General features: G+C 48.7%; 1 protein-coding gene across 1 annotated transcript in view; it reads right to left on the bottom strand.

Moving 5' to 3' along the window:
• LOC144805633 (uncharacterized) overlaps positions 1–12766 on the bottom strand; it is a 90586-nt gene that overhangs the window by 38524 nt on the left and 39296 nt on the right. The gene's annotated exons all lie outside the window — the stretch shown is intronic.

Below are 12766 nucleotides of genomic sequence, written 5' to 3' on the forward strand. Positions count from 1 at the left end.
GTAGGAGTGAGGATTTGTAGAATTTTTAACATTTTATTAAGCTCACAAAGGATACATTTACCCTATAAAGTTGCAACATAGAATCCCAAAGGCAGATATGAAAGTCATATGGACTGGCACCAAACAGATATTAAAAAATATACACTATTAATTAATTTGTAATGCAGATTTCTGGGACGGGAATGGCTCCTCTACGGACAACAGGCGTTTTCCCCTGCCCTGAGTTACCACCTACTTGTATCTGGTTTCCTGACTTTTGAGTTTTGGCCTCTGCCTCAAGCAAATCTATTGTGTGCTGCGAGGACTATGCCTAGACCTATCCCTCAACTTTGGTCCAGAGTGTGAATCAAGGGCAATGAAATGAAGGCGTACTTTCATGTGTTCATTTTATTCCACTTGATTATCAGTTGTTAGGTTTTTCTGCACCTGGATTTACTGGGTGCAGAAAACCAGGACACAATCTTTTTCCAGACAGAAAAATTAGACTGAAAAGACGCACAAGACTCTGGGTGCAGCAGAAGCAGCCAATGCTTATGCTGGGTTTTTTTCACTAACTGGGGGAAACACACAATTCTTCCCTCTGTTGGTGTTCACAGTTGTTGTCGGCCTGTGATTCGGCGTTGAGTGCAGAGCGTATCGATTAGAGCCGAGGGGCCGAGCCGAAGAGGAGTTGACGAGCAAGCGGAGCGGAGCCTGGGACGACTGCCAGGGTTTGTTTTGTGACCGGTTCCTGCTTCACCCGCGTCCTGTTATACAGGCTCATTAAGTTCTACGGATCTGCTTTGGGGGCACGAACGGACGCTACCGGCACCGCGGTGCTAAGGCGCTTGTGGTGCTGCTCGTGCGGCGGCTGCTGCAAGGCACAGAGGAGCCTTTAGCCTGCCACCTTATTTATGTCAAAAATGTGGTCATTCATTTTTTTTCCACAGTCCACAGGCATAAATTACATCATCACTTGGTCCCACGCAGGGGATCAGAAAGTCTGGGGAACTGGGTTCGAGTCTCGGTAATGTCGCTAAAACATCCTGTGATTCTGGGCAAATCACTTAATCTCCCCGTGCCTATCAAAAATGAATGTGTGTCCTTATGTAACGTAACTGGTGCTATGTAAAGCGCTCTGATAACCTAATCGGTTCAAGTTCGCGCTATATAAAAACTCAAACAAAAAAAAATATATAAACCAGCTCCTCCTCTTATTAGATAAGCCAAATGAAAGATACAGCTTCTAAGTGCCCCGGAGATGAGATAGAAAGATAAAAAAAGAAGATCATGCAACTTTGCTAAGCCTGCAGATAGGTCTAAAGAAAACTTAACGGGCTTCTGTAACGGTAATTTCTCCAGGTTGCTCCACCGAGGTGTTGTATGCGGAATAGCCAAAAAGCGTGGACAAACGCATCTTAACATGGGATAAGTAATTATGATTCTAACAAGGAACAAAGAAAAAAAAAAAGAAAAAAATCCACCCTCCACCCCACCCGTGGTGGCGGTGTGTTCATACTAACGAGAGGTTGGTCGACACTGGGATTGTGATCAAAACTGGAAGAGGTGGCGGGCTCTGATGGTGGAGGGACACACCGCAGACGGACGGCCCTGGGAGAGGAAGGAGACAAGGGGGCCCCATTTAAATTCGAAATTCTTATAATTATCCCTGAAAATATCAGCCATACGGTTTAGACTAAGCAGTCTCCAAAGACGCGAGTGCCATAGGGAAATAGTTGGAGCCTCCCTTCTCTTCCAGGCGGCTGCCAGGGTGACCTTAGCTGCCCCACACGCACCACTCTTAAAGTATGGACTCCTTTTCCATCCGCATTCACTCCAATCCATTTCAATCCAACTTTCCCCCCGGCCCAACATAAGGGACCCTTTGATGCCCGGAGAAGGGGAGGCTGCTTAGCTCTAATACATTTGTTCCACAATTTCGATCCCCTTACTTTTGATCAATGTCAAAGGCACTTTGAATTGAAGAACACGTAAAGATATCAGTATATCCAATTGATGCACTGGGCCCTCACACCTCAGATATGGGAGGCTGCTACTCCACCTCTCACAAAATTTGAGGCCTTTCTCACCAAGACTGCTAACATGAAAGGGGTGATCTCATTTATCTATAGCTTCCTCCTTAAAACAGTGCTTTCCCCACGCCCCCGGTATATGTCTATGTGGGAAGACTTAATTCACCGTCCTATTTCCGATGAGGAATGGACGCATCTATGGTCTGACATCACACGCTTCAATCATTCCTCAGAACTCAGGGAACTGCCGCCTGATTTTATGTATACACAAAGCATTGAGCAGAGCAGAGCTGAGCAGAGGAGTGGAGGGAAGTGCCTACATCTGCCGTCTGTAGAGGGACTGGCTCTGGATCCCGCTCTTGCCCTTGAACAATTGCCAGCATTCTCCCTTGTACTCTTGACAGGGATGAATAGCAACGAACAAGCAATGAACAGTGAGCGGTGAGTGACAAGTGGCAAGAGGTGTGTGGCATGTGGCGAGTAGTTAAGGTTGATCCGTCCGTAAGTCGCTGAGCCATTGGAGTCTGTAACAAGTCTGTAATACAAAATCTGAGAAATTATGCAAAGGGGAAAGTGACAATAGACTTTGACCCTGTTAAAGCACCCCTCGACCCCTGATTTACTATGCATGCCTAGACTACAGCCCTACCCGGAGCCCGGATATTAATCAATTGATTGATTAATTAGTTCATTAAATAAGTAACCAGCAGCACCGACGGATTCTGTACTGAGATGTGCTTTGGGGGTGTTTTCCCTTGGAGGTGTTTGGTGGTGTTTTTGTCCTATCAAAGCACCGTTTGGTCTTGTCACTGGCCCGTTTGATTCTCTGAAAGAAGCAAGACTTCTTCACCTTAGAGGGTGTATTATGAGGTCAGGAAAGGAGCGGCCACCTTTCCCTCCTATCAAAAGGTAAAGAAAAATACAACAAACACTAATATTAAATATGTTTAAAATAAAACAGACAGGTGACATATAGTCCATTGGGGAACTGGGAAAGTAGCTGTCAAAGTTTGATTTTATGAAAGATCCAACTGGTGCTATGCTAACATTGCTAACTAACCCATGTGTTCTTCAAACTCCAATTAAACCACTGAGTAGAACAAATATTATATCCCCTAAGCAAGGAGTAAGTGAACGAGGCCACCCTGAGTCTGAAGCTGAAGTCGAACGAATGTCAAATTCAACTAAGGACCAAGTCAACCACTGGGGTCAAATAATGGACCTAGAAATGTTAACTATTCCACTTACTGGTCATTCACAACAAAAGGACACAAAATGCACAAATCTAACAATGGGAGATACTCAGCACTTACTACCAACTAGGCAGCCAATGCCAATAGAAGTGCAAGTAAAAATCAGAAAAGCTAACGGTATAGGGAAACCATCTAATTTGGGCCAAATAAATCAACGAGAGCAAGAAGCTCCAAATGAACTAAATGGTGGGGTGAAAATCATAAGGGAAGCCAATACCCCACTGAAATCAGATCTTACTCGTCTAAAAGAAATTCAGGTAAAAACAGGACCAGCCGAAATGTAATCAAAATAACGGATCTCAAATTAATAAGGACGAATACAACAGCAACCCAGAACCTCTGCAGCGTTGGAGTACTCCGTATCAAAAAGACGTTTTCAATAGCAGTCCACAATTCATTAATTCTTGTGACGAGGACATGATTTTCAAGGACAACAAAAAGAGGAGTATAAGGACCTATCATTCATAAATGGGCAACATCATAGCCCAGGTACTCAGGTACCAGGAAGTGGGAACGCAGGAGCAATTTGGGATTTATTCTTCAAAACCTCGCAATTAACTCTGGAAGCTTTAACATATCAGTCCAACAAAAAGGAGGTCCAAATAGATCGAGCGCTATGGCATCCTCTGTTACCGAAATTGAGCAGAAGATAACAACGCAAAATAATCTAATAGTAAGGGCACAATCCCAGCCAATATCTAAGAATGCAGAGTGTAGTTGTGCCCACTAATTAACAAACTAGCTACCATTTCGGATATTTAAAAAACAATAATTGACGATGTAAAAGTGAATTTTCCTAATGAGGGAATTCAAACCATCAAGACTGACTGCCCCTCTAAAGGTACAATAAAATGTAAAGACAATACAGTTGTTGTTAAAGAAAAAATAGATGATAAAACAAAAGATCAAGAAGTGATAAAACTATGCTCGACACAATCAACAATGACAGATGCAGCTCCGGACGTTCATCTATCAAAAAGACAGAGGAAAAAACAACGGAAAGCAAGAAATAAGCTTCTAAAAGTATAAAAAATACAAATGCATCATGTGAGAAGTTGGCCTGGTAGGGGATGTTTCCAATTCTGGAACCACCTACTACCTGACCAAACAATCCCTTATGGTGTCTGGTTGTAAGTCAACCTTATTAGACAAGCTATCCTAGGGGTAGCATGGACTAAGCAGCCTAAAGGCTTAACTTAAGAGGTCGTGTTAAGCGAGCTGTTGTACCACATACAATCCTGTAATACCAAATGAAAGGACACCACACAAGTATATATTATAAAAATATATGTGTTTATTACTAAAAACAATCCCCAGTACTCTTTATGAATAAAGGGGCACAAGCGTTAAATCAAAAGCACTGTTTAAACATACAAGTTGCACAATTATGGATGAGGGCGGGTGGCCACTCAAACCATATACTAAACAAGTGGTATAAGAGAGGCCACTCGAACAGTGGTTAGGCCTAGGGCCTAGGGAATCGCTGGGAGCAGTCAGGACAAGCAATGCTGAAGTCGGGAATGACCCTCGGGATTCGGGAGATGTGCGGAAAGCGCACGCATGCACCAATGTTAACCAATGGTGCGTAAAAGTCATAGAATTAAAGTTTAAGGACACTTCCGCTGAACCTAGAGGAACAAAACTTAACACACAGACCCTAGAGGTGTGCACCAGTGTGGGAACACCGGCGGAGCAAAGTTACCTCACCCACAGGAAGTGGGTGCACAGGGTCGAAGTGGCGTCGGGTTTTGACACGCAGGCTCTTGGTGCTTGAAGCTGAAAGGGCTGCAGGCGGGTTAAAGATGAAGTGTCCGGTGGAGTCCAAGGGTGGACTCAAGTTGTAGAGTACCTGAAAGCAGAGGGGACAGAGTCTGGGTCACTCAGCAGTGACCAGGGTGGAACCAGGACGGAACCAGGCAATGTCGGGCGCAATCAGGTGGTCGTCGAGGAGCTTCTCTCCGCTGTCACGTGGGCTCTGGGGCATCTGCGACGTCCAGGAGCAGGTCACGATCTGTCCCACGCAGGCTCTCACCGTCGGTGCAGTCGGCTTCAAGTTTGGAGCTAAGGCTCTCCTTTGCTGCGCGCGGCGCTTGTTGCATTTAGGCGCTTTTTTAGTATTTTAATCACCTCGTTTGTTGTCTGTCTAAAAAACTTTGTTTGATCTAAAATTGTGCTTTTATAATTCCTGCCCACCTACTTGCACTATAGACTGTGCCCTCACCGCGGTTTCAGCGGGTCCTCTCCAGCGCGTTTTCGCGCTCTCCTCAAACATCGACGCCATCTTGGGGGTAGGTAGGGGACGCTGTTAGGACGCCAGCCCAGTTAGCGCTCTAGCAGTCAGGCTGACTCGCTAGAGGCTAGCAGGAGCATTATAAAAAGGTCAGTGGTAGGGAGATCTGCCTGCTAAGGCTCTCCTTTGCTGCGCGCGGCGCTTGTTGCATTTAGGCGCTTTTTTAGTATTTTAATCACCTCGTTTGTTGTCTGTCTAAAAAACTTTGTTTGATCTAAAATTGTGCTTTTATAATTCCTGCCCACCTACTTGCACTATAGACTGTGCCCTCACCGCGGTTTCAGCGGGTCCTCTCCAGCGCGTTTTCGCGCTCTCCTCAAACATCGACGCCATCTTGGGGGTAGGTAGGGGACGCTGTTAGGACGCCAGCCCAGTTAGCGCTCTAGCAGTCAGGCTGACTCGCTAGAGGCTAGCAGGAGCATTATAAAAAGGTCAGTGGTAGGGAGATCTGCCTGCTAAGGCTCTCCTTTGCTGCGCGCGGCGCTTGTTGCATTTAGGCGCTTTTTTAGTATTTTAATCACCTCGTTTGTTGTCTGTCTAAAAAACTTTGTTTGATCTAAAATTGTGCTTTTATAATTCCTGCCCACCTACTTGCACTATAGACTGTGCCCTCACCGCGGTTTCAGCGGGTCCTCTCCAGCGCGTTTTCGCGCTCTCCTCAAACATCGACGCCATCTTGGGGGTAGGTAGGGGACGCTGTTAGGACGCCAGCCCAGTTAGCGCTCTAGCAGTCAGGCTGACTCGCTAGAGGCTAGCAGGAGCATTATAAAAAGGTCAGTGGTAGGGAGATCTGCCTGCTAAGGCTCTCCTTTGCTGCGCGCGGCGCTTGTTGCATTTAGGCGCTTTTTTAGTATTTTAATCACCTCGTTTGTTGTCTGTCTAAAAAACTTTGTTTGATCTAAAATTGTGCTTTTATAATTCCTGCCCACCTACTTGCACTATAGACTGTGCCCTCACCGCGGTTTCAGCGGGTCCTCTCCAGCGCGTTTTCGCGCTCTCCTCAAACATCGACGCCATCTTGGGGGTAGGTAGGGGACGCTGTTAGGACGCCAGCCCAGTTAGCGCTCTAGCAGTCAGGCTGACTCGCTAGAGCCCTTTAAAGGCTCAACATGCAAGCGCGCAGCGTGTGCGCGCGGCGTGTGTGCCGAAGTACCGCCGGAGTCACGCCAGAGTCCAGCCCGTCTGCGCCCGTCCGCGCTAGGGACGGGCTGGATGGCTGGGAGACAGGTTGTACCAACGCTGAGTTCGTGGGGCTTACATACTCTCTGCAGGACCTAAACAATCTTAGGCCCTCTAAGCTGTTATGTCATCATAGCCATCCCCCGGAGCTTTTTCTGTTCTCTACCGGCTACCTTTGCCCCTGCTTCAACTCCACAGGGCCGCCTCCGGTCTCGATGACCACACCCGTGGGTCCTAACGCCAAAACAGTTACCCCTAGGTTGAGTGATAAGGGGTTCCTTTTGAATGCAAGATCTTTGGTCAAGAACAATCTTGCTTTCAAGGACTTTGTTTTGGCTAGAAACCCAGCCTGGGTCTTCATCACGGAGACGTGGGCCAAGGACTCCTCGGGCCCAGACCTGGTTGAAGCGGTACCCGAAGGCTATACGCTGGTGAGGGAGGATAGAGTGGGTCGTATTGGGGGAGGGCTTGGTATCCTTCATAAGGACGACCTCTCCTGCCACATTGCGCCTCTTTCCGATTTCCCAGACGCCTTCCAGGCCCTACAGTTCTCAATAAACAGAGCACACTCTGCACCGTTCAAGGGCTTTCTTATCTACAGGCCCCCTGGAAATAGAACAGATTTCGGCCCTCATATGCTCAACATGTTGGAGCCACATTTTGGCTGCGAGCACCTTACTGTCCTGGGGGATCTGAATTTCCACTTAGAAAATCGGGATTCTAAGGAAACCCTAACACTACTAGATATTTTCTCTGGCTGTGGCATGCAACAGCTAGTTAAAGGTCCCACCCATCAGGCTGGCCATACGCTGGACGGGGTCTTTTCAAATGATCCTAGGTTAACCACTGAGCCTCCCATACCTCTTTCCTGGTCGGATCACTATGCCATCCCCATTGAGTTAATTACCACTACTGGGAACAGCAAGGAAAGTGATCCTAGTAAAAGGGAACTGAGGCGTAAGCTCAGAAGTGTTACCAACGAGAGGCTTGCTCCCAGACTGCCAAGCGGGGCGATCTCCTCAGAGGAGGACGTTAGCTCTGCGGTCGAGAGGTTTGACACCGCCATTAAAATAGCCATTGAAGACCTTGCCCCTGCCTCACTGTGTTATTCCGCGAGGAAAAGTCCACAGGCACCGTGGTTCTGTGAATCACTAAGAATTCTCAGGCAGGGTGTACGAAGACAGGAGCGCCTCTGGAGGGCGTGCGGGGATTTGAGAGAAAGGGAGAGACATAAAATCCTCCTAAAGAAGTATAAGATGGAAGTGATTAGTATCAAACAGGAGTATTTTGCCTCTCTTACCACCTCACTCTCCTCGCCGAAGGAGCTGTTTAAGATAGTAGACACGCTCACATCACTGAAGGTTCCAGACCCCGTGGTGAGTTCACAGCAGCTCTGTAATGACATAGCACAATTCTTTGAATATAAAATTGTGGATATTTATACGGCCTTAGAGTCTCAGAGAAGGGCCCTTCCATCCATACCGTGCTCATCTGTCCCCTCTATAACCTCTCCCAATGAGCTGCTGCAGGGATGTTTGTCCAGCTTCCCACCCCTCTCCCTTCAGGAACTTGATACACTTCTGTTAAATACCAGGTCAGGCTCCCCCCTAGACCCGTGCCCCTTGAAGGTTCTCAAACAATGCAAGGAGTCTCTCCTGCCCACCTACTTAGAATTCATGAATCAGGCAATGAAGGACGGTATTTTCCCTCAACAATGGAAAAGAGCGGTGGTTAAACCACTACTAAAAAAGGCCACTTTAGATCCGGGTGTTCTTAAAAATTTTCGCCCCATTTCGCTGCTTCCAGCCCCCGCAAAGATGCTGGAAACTCATCTAAACCAGCATCTCTCAACTTTCTTGGAAACCTCTGGCCGCCTAGATCACTCGCAGCATGGATTTCGGAGAGAGCATAGTACTGAGTCGGCCCTCACCATCGTGCTTGACAACATTCGCACAAATGTGGATAAGGGCCTGACGTCCCTCCTCATCCTGCTAGATCTCACGGCTGCGTTTGATACCCTGTCTCCCTCAGTGCTAACATCTCGTCTGAGGGAGTCAGGGGTCGTGGGGTCAGCCCTTAATCTGCTGACCTCGTTCCTTGGCCAGAGAGAACAGAGAGTCATGCTGGGGGAGTTTCTATCTCCATCCCACCCTGTGCAGTGTGGGGTCCCTCAGGGGTCGGCTTTAAGCCCGACCCTCTTTAACATCTATGTGACCCCACTTGCCAGGCTGATTAGATCTTTTGGGATGGAGGTAGTATCCTACGCTGATGACACGCAGATCCTGATGTCTCTCGCCCAACCCTCCATCTCGGCTGCCACCAACTTCAGACTTTGCATGGAGGCAGTGGCTCAATGGATGATTTGCAATTCATTGAAGCTCAATGGCGAGAAAACAGAGATTCTGGTGTTCGGAGGCAAAAATGACATCTGGTCGGCGGAATGGTGGCCACCATCTCTGGGCCAGTGCCCTACACCCACCGCCCTGGCCAGGAATCTAGGAGTCATGATCGACCCTACTCTGGGGATGAGTCATCAAGTAAACAGGACCATCTCTACCTGCTGGGGCATAATAAACATCCTCCGGAAGATAAAATTCTATCTCTCCCCTCAAGCCAGAAAGCAAGTAGTAGTTGCTTTAATAGGATCGAGACTAGACTACTGCAATGCCCTACTTCTGGGTATTAACAAGGGCCTCATAAGGAGACTCCAAATGGTACAGAATGCTGCAGCAAAATTTGTTCTAGATCTACCCAAGCGGGCTTCGGCTACAGCTGCAAGGAAAAGCTTGCACTGGCTCCCGATAGAGTCCAGGATTGCCTTTAAGTCCCTCTGCTTGATCTATGGGGCTTTGGCTTCAAAGGGGACTAGAGGCCTGAGGGAACTGTTGGTTCCCTATTCCCCTGCTAGAACTCTGCGTTCAGCTAACAAGTCCCTGTTGGCCTGCCCCCGTGTCCGCAGAGCCAAATGGGGTGGTAGAGCCTTCTCAACCTTGGCCCCTAAGTTGTGGAATGCGCTGCCAACTGAGATTAAATCCCTCCCCACTAAGCAAGCCTTCAGGAAGATGCTCAAAACGTGGCTATTTGCCAAAGCCTACCCCTAGCTCTGGATTTGCCTTTTTGATTTTCTTTGGTTAGGCGCCTTGACGCCTCCGGGCTAAGTTTGCGCGTTTATAAATTGCATTTCATTTCATTCATTCATTCAACCAAGCCTTGGCAAGAGCAATCCACGCGGGATCGGAAGATTGCTTCTCACTCGGACCAGGAAGGTCAGAGTCGGGGCTCCTTTTCAGGGGAGCTGGTGTGGATCTGGAGCAACCAGATTCACGAGTCTTCTTAGGTAGTTCGTCGGCACAGGGACCACTAGCCAGCTGGCAAGTGACCGGGCCAACGCGTTGAGCCAAATAGAGCCAAAGGGCCCCACGCAGCACTCGTCGAGTGTGGAGGGCTGAACTTCGGCTCAGGAGCAGCTCAGGGTGGGGGCTTCTCAAACCCCGGTGCACAGCTTCGAGGGTCACTCGTGGGCTGCACGGTCAGCGTCTCGTGGTCAATTCAAGATGGCGTGCCCCACGCTTCCGGTCGCCTCCACGGGTCTCAGCTCTGCAGGGACTGTGGATCGGGCTGTTGGAAGGCAGGCAAGCTTGATCTCGTCGATCTCAGTCGCTCGAGTTCCGGCGGGAACTGCAACTAAGTAGACGTCGAGGGCTGGATGGTGCCTGCTGCTGCAGGGTGGTCACTCCTTGACCACAAGGGAGATTCTTCGGGCTTCCACGATGAGATGGAGGGCGAAGGGTCCAGAATTGCGTTTCAAATGTTTCTTCCAGGAAATCTGATGTGCATTGGCACTGCTCCCACTCTTATTCCAATCTGGGGGGCGTGATTACCTGCTAGGTCCCCTCCTATGGGTGGGACCCAGGAAGTGGGTGGATACACCCCCTTCCTTTGATCCAGGCCGCCCTGGCACGAGGGCTGGAGTGCCCCAGAACCGGTTTGGCCGGATTATGCAAGGGGCAGCCTTGTGCGCCCCAGGCAGTGTCTGGTTTCTTTCAAACCTCCCTGCTACAATACACTATCTCCTGTCTGGAGGGCGGTGACACCCTCCTGTGACAGGAAACCCTTTGTCCAGGACCCATTTGGTCGAGTTTCGGTCAACTGCAGGGGTCCAGACATTTGTCTGTGGCAGAGGCATCCATTTTGTGGATCTTAAGGTCTTTGGAGAAATTAACCGCATTAAAGTAAAGTAACATGTCTTACCCCTCTAGAGGGGTGGAATGCCATCCCCGTCGCCAGAACTGGCGAGGGGATGGTATTCCAAATCGTATGACACCTTACACGACATGTTTTGATAAAGCCAAACCAAAGTTGCTAAATAACCGCGAGGATTATAAGGCACTTAATAGTATATGGTATGGCATTATCCTGAAACAGCTTAGGGATTTGTTCCCGACAGCTGCAGACAGGCTCAGCTCATGCTAGAGCTCCATCTCACATAAAACCACGCACTCAGCCTCCAGGATTGATGAGGCCTACTATAGGAGTGGCTCACAGGTTTACATGTGTCCAGATATAGGTTTAGATATAGATATACTATACCTAAGCAAGGGGTGTTTACACCACCTTACCCCAGCTGAGTGATCAGCCAGTTGTGTCAATTTAAGAACCAGCCAGGGGTGGCAAAAGATATGCTGCAGCCCCTGGTAGGCCTTGGTGGCCCCTATGCCCTGTGCACCTATAGTGCATTCTACAGGGGCTGACAAGGAGTCCATTTCCAATTGGTATGTGCCTATAGCACATGTGTCATTAATTTAGTGAGAGAACAGCAGGCTGGGGGTCTGATTAGCAGGCCCACAGCCTCAGTAGTCGAAAACCAGTGAAGCAAAAATTTGGGGTGACCATAGGATAGCAGACCCTACTCTCCTACACATCAGATATAGTGAGATTGAACACTGGAAACAACGATGACCAAATATCATATTGTGAAGGTGAGGGTAAACAAATGTCTCCAACAAAACCCTTCTACCCTCTATTTAATAAGGATCTATCGGAGGTACAAGCAGTTATGAAAAATAAATGCCTAAACAATCAAGCTGATAGTATAAAAATGATAGAGAATGGGAAAATTCAGTCCTTAGAAATGCTGCAAGTGGAGGAAAGTAATAAACAGGTGCAAAATAAGACATCACAATTGGAAACAAATAGAGCAAAGAGGGAGAGTATCAGAGGGGATCAATCAATCAATCAATCAATCAATCAATCAAGCATTTGTATAGCGCGCTACTCACCCGGAGGGTCTTAAGGCGCTGGGGGAGGGGGGTCTGCTACTGCTCGAACAGCCAGGTCTTGAGTTGCTTCCTGAAGGAGAGGTGATCTTAGGTCAGGCGGAGGTGGATGGGGAGGGAGTTCACGTCTTGGCAGCCAGGTAGAAGAAGGATCTTCCTCCCATGTTGGCTCTTCGGATGCGTGGAACGGCGGCGAGGGCGTGGCTGGTCGATCGTAGTTGACGGGTGGGAGTGTAGAAGGTCAGGCGGTTGTTGAGGTACCTGGGGCCTAGGTCGTGGAGGGCCTTGTGTGCGTGGGTGATGAGTCGGAACATGATTCTCTTGCTGACGGGGAGCCAGTGCAGGTCTCTCAGGTGTCCGGAGATGTGGCTGTGTCTGGGGATGTCCAGGATGAGTCGTGCGGAGGCGTTCTGGATGCGTTGGAGTCTTTTCTGTAGTTTGGCTGTGGTTCCGGCGTAGAGGGTGTTTCTGCAGTCCAGTCGGCTGGTGACGAGTGCCTGGGTTACCGTCTTCCTGGTTTCGGTGGGGATCCATCGGAAGATCTTTCGGAGCATGCATAGGATGTTGAAACATGAAGATGAGTCGGCGCTGACTTGTCTGGTCATCGAGAGGGAGGAGTCCAGGATGAAGCCCAGGTTGCGTGCGTGCTCCGTTGGTTTGGGTGCTCTGCCCAGGGCAGGGGGCTACCAGGAGTCGTCCCAGGCAGAGGGTGATGATCCAAGGATGAGGACTTCCCTCTTGTCTGAGTTCAGTTTC

Source organism: Lissotriton helveticus, assembly GCF_964261635.1.
Source record: "Lissotriton helveticus chromosome 1_1 unlocalized genomic scaffold, aLisHel1.1 SUPER_1_unloc_17, whole genome shotgun sequence".
NCBI classification, from domain to species: Eukaryota; Metazoa; Chordata; class Amphibia; order Caudata; family Salamandridae; genus Lissotriton; species Lissotriton helveticus.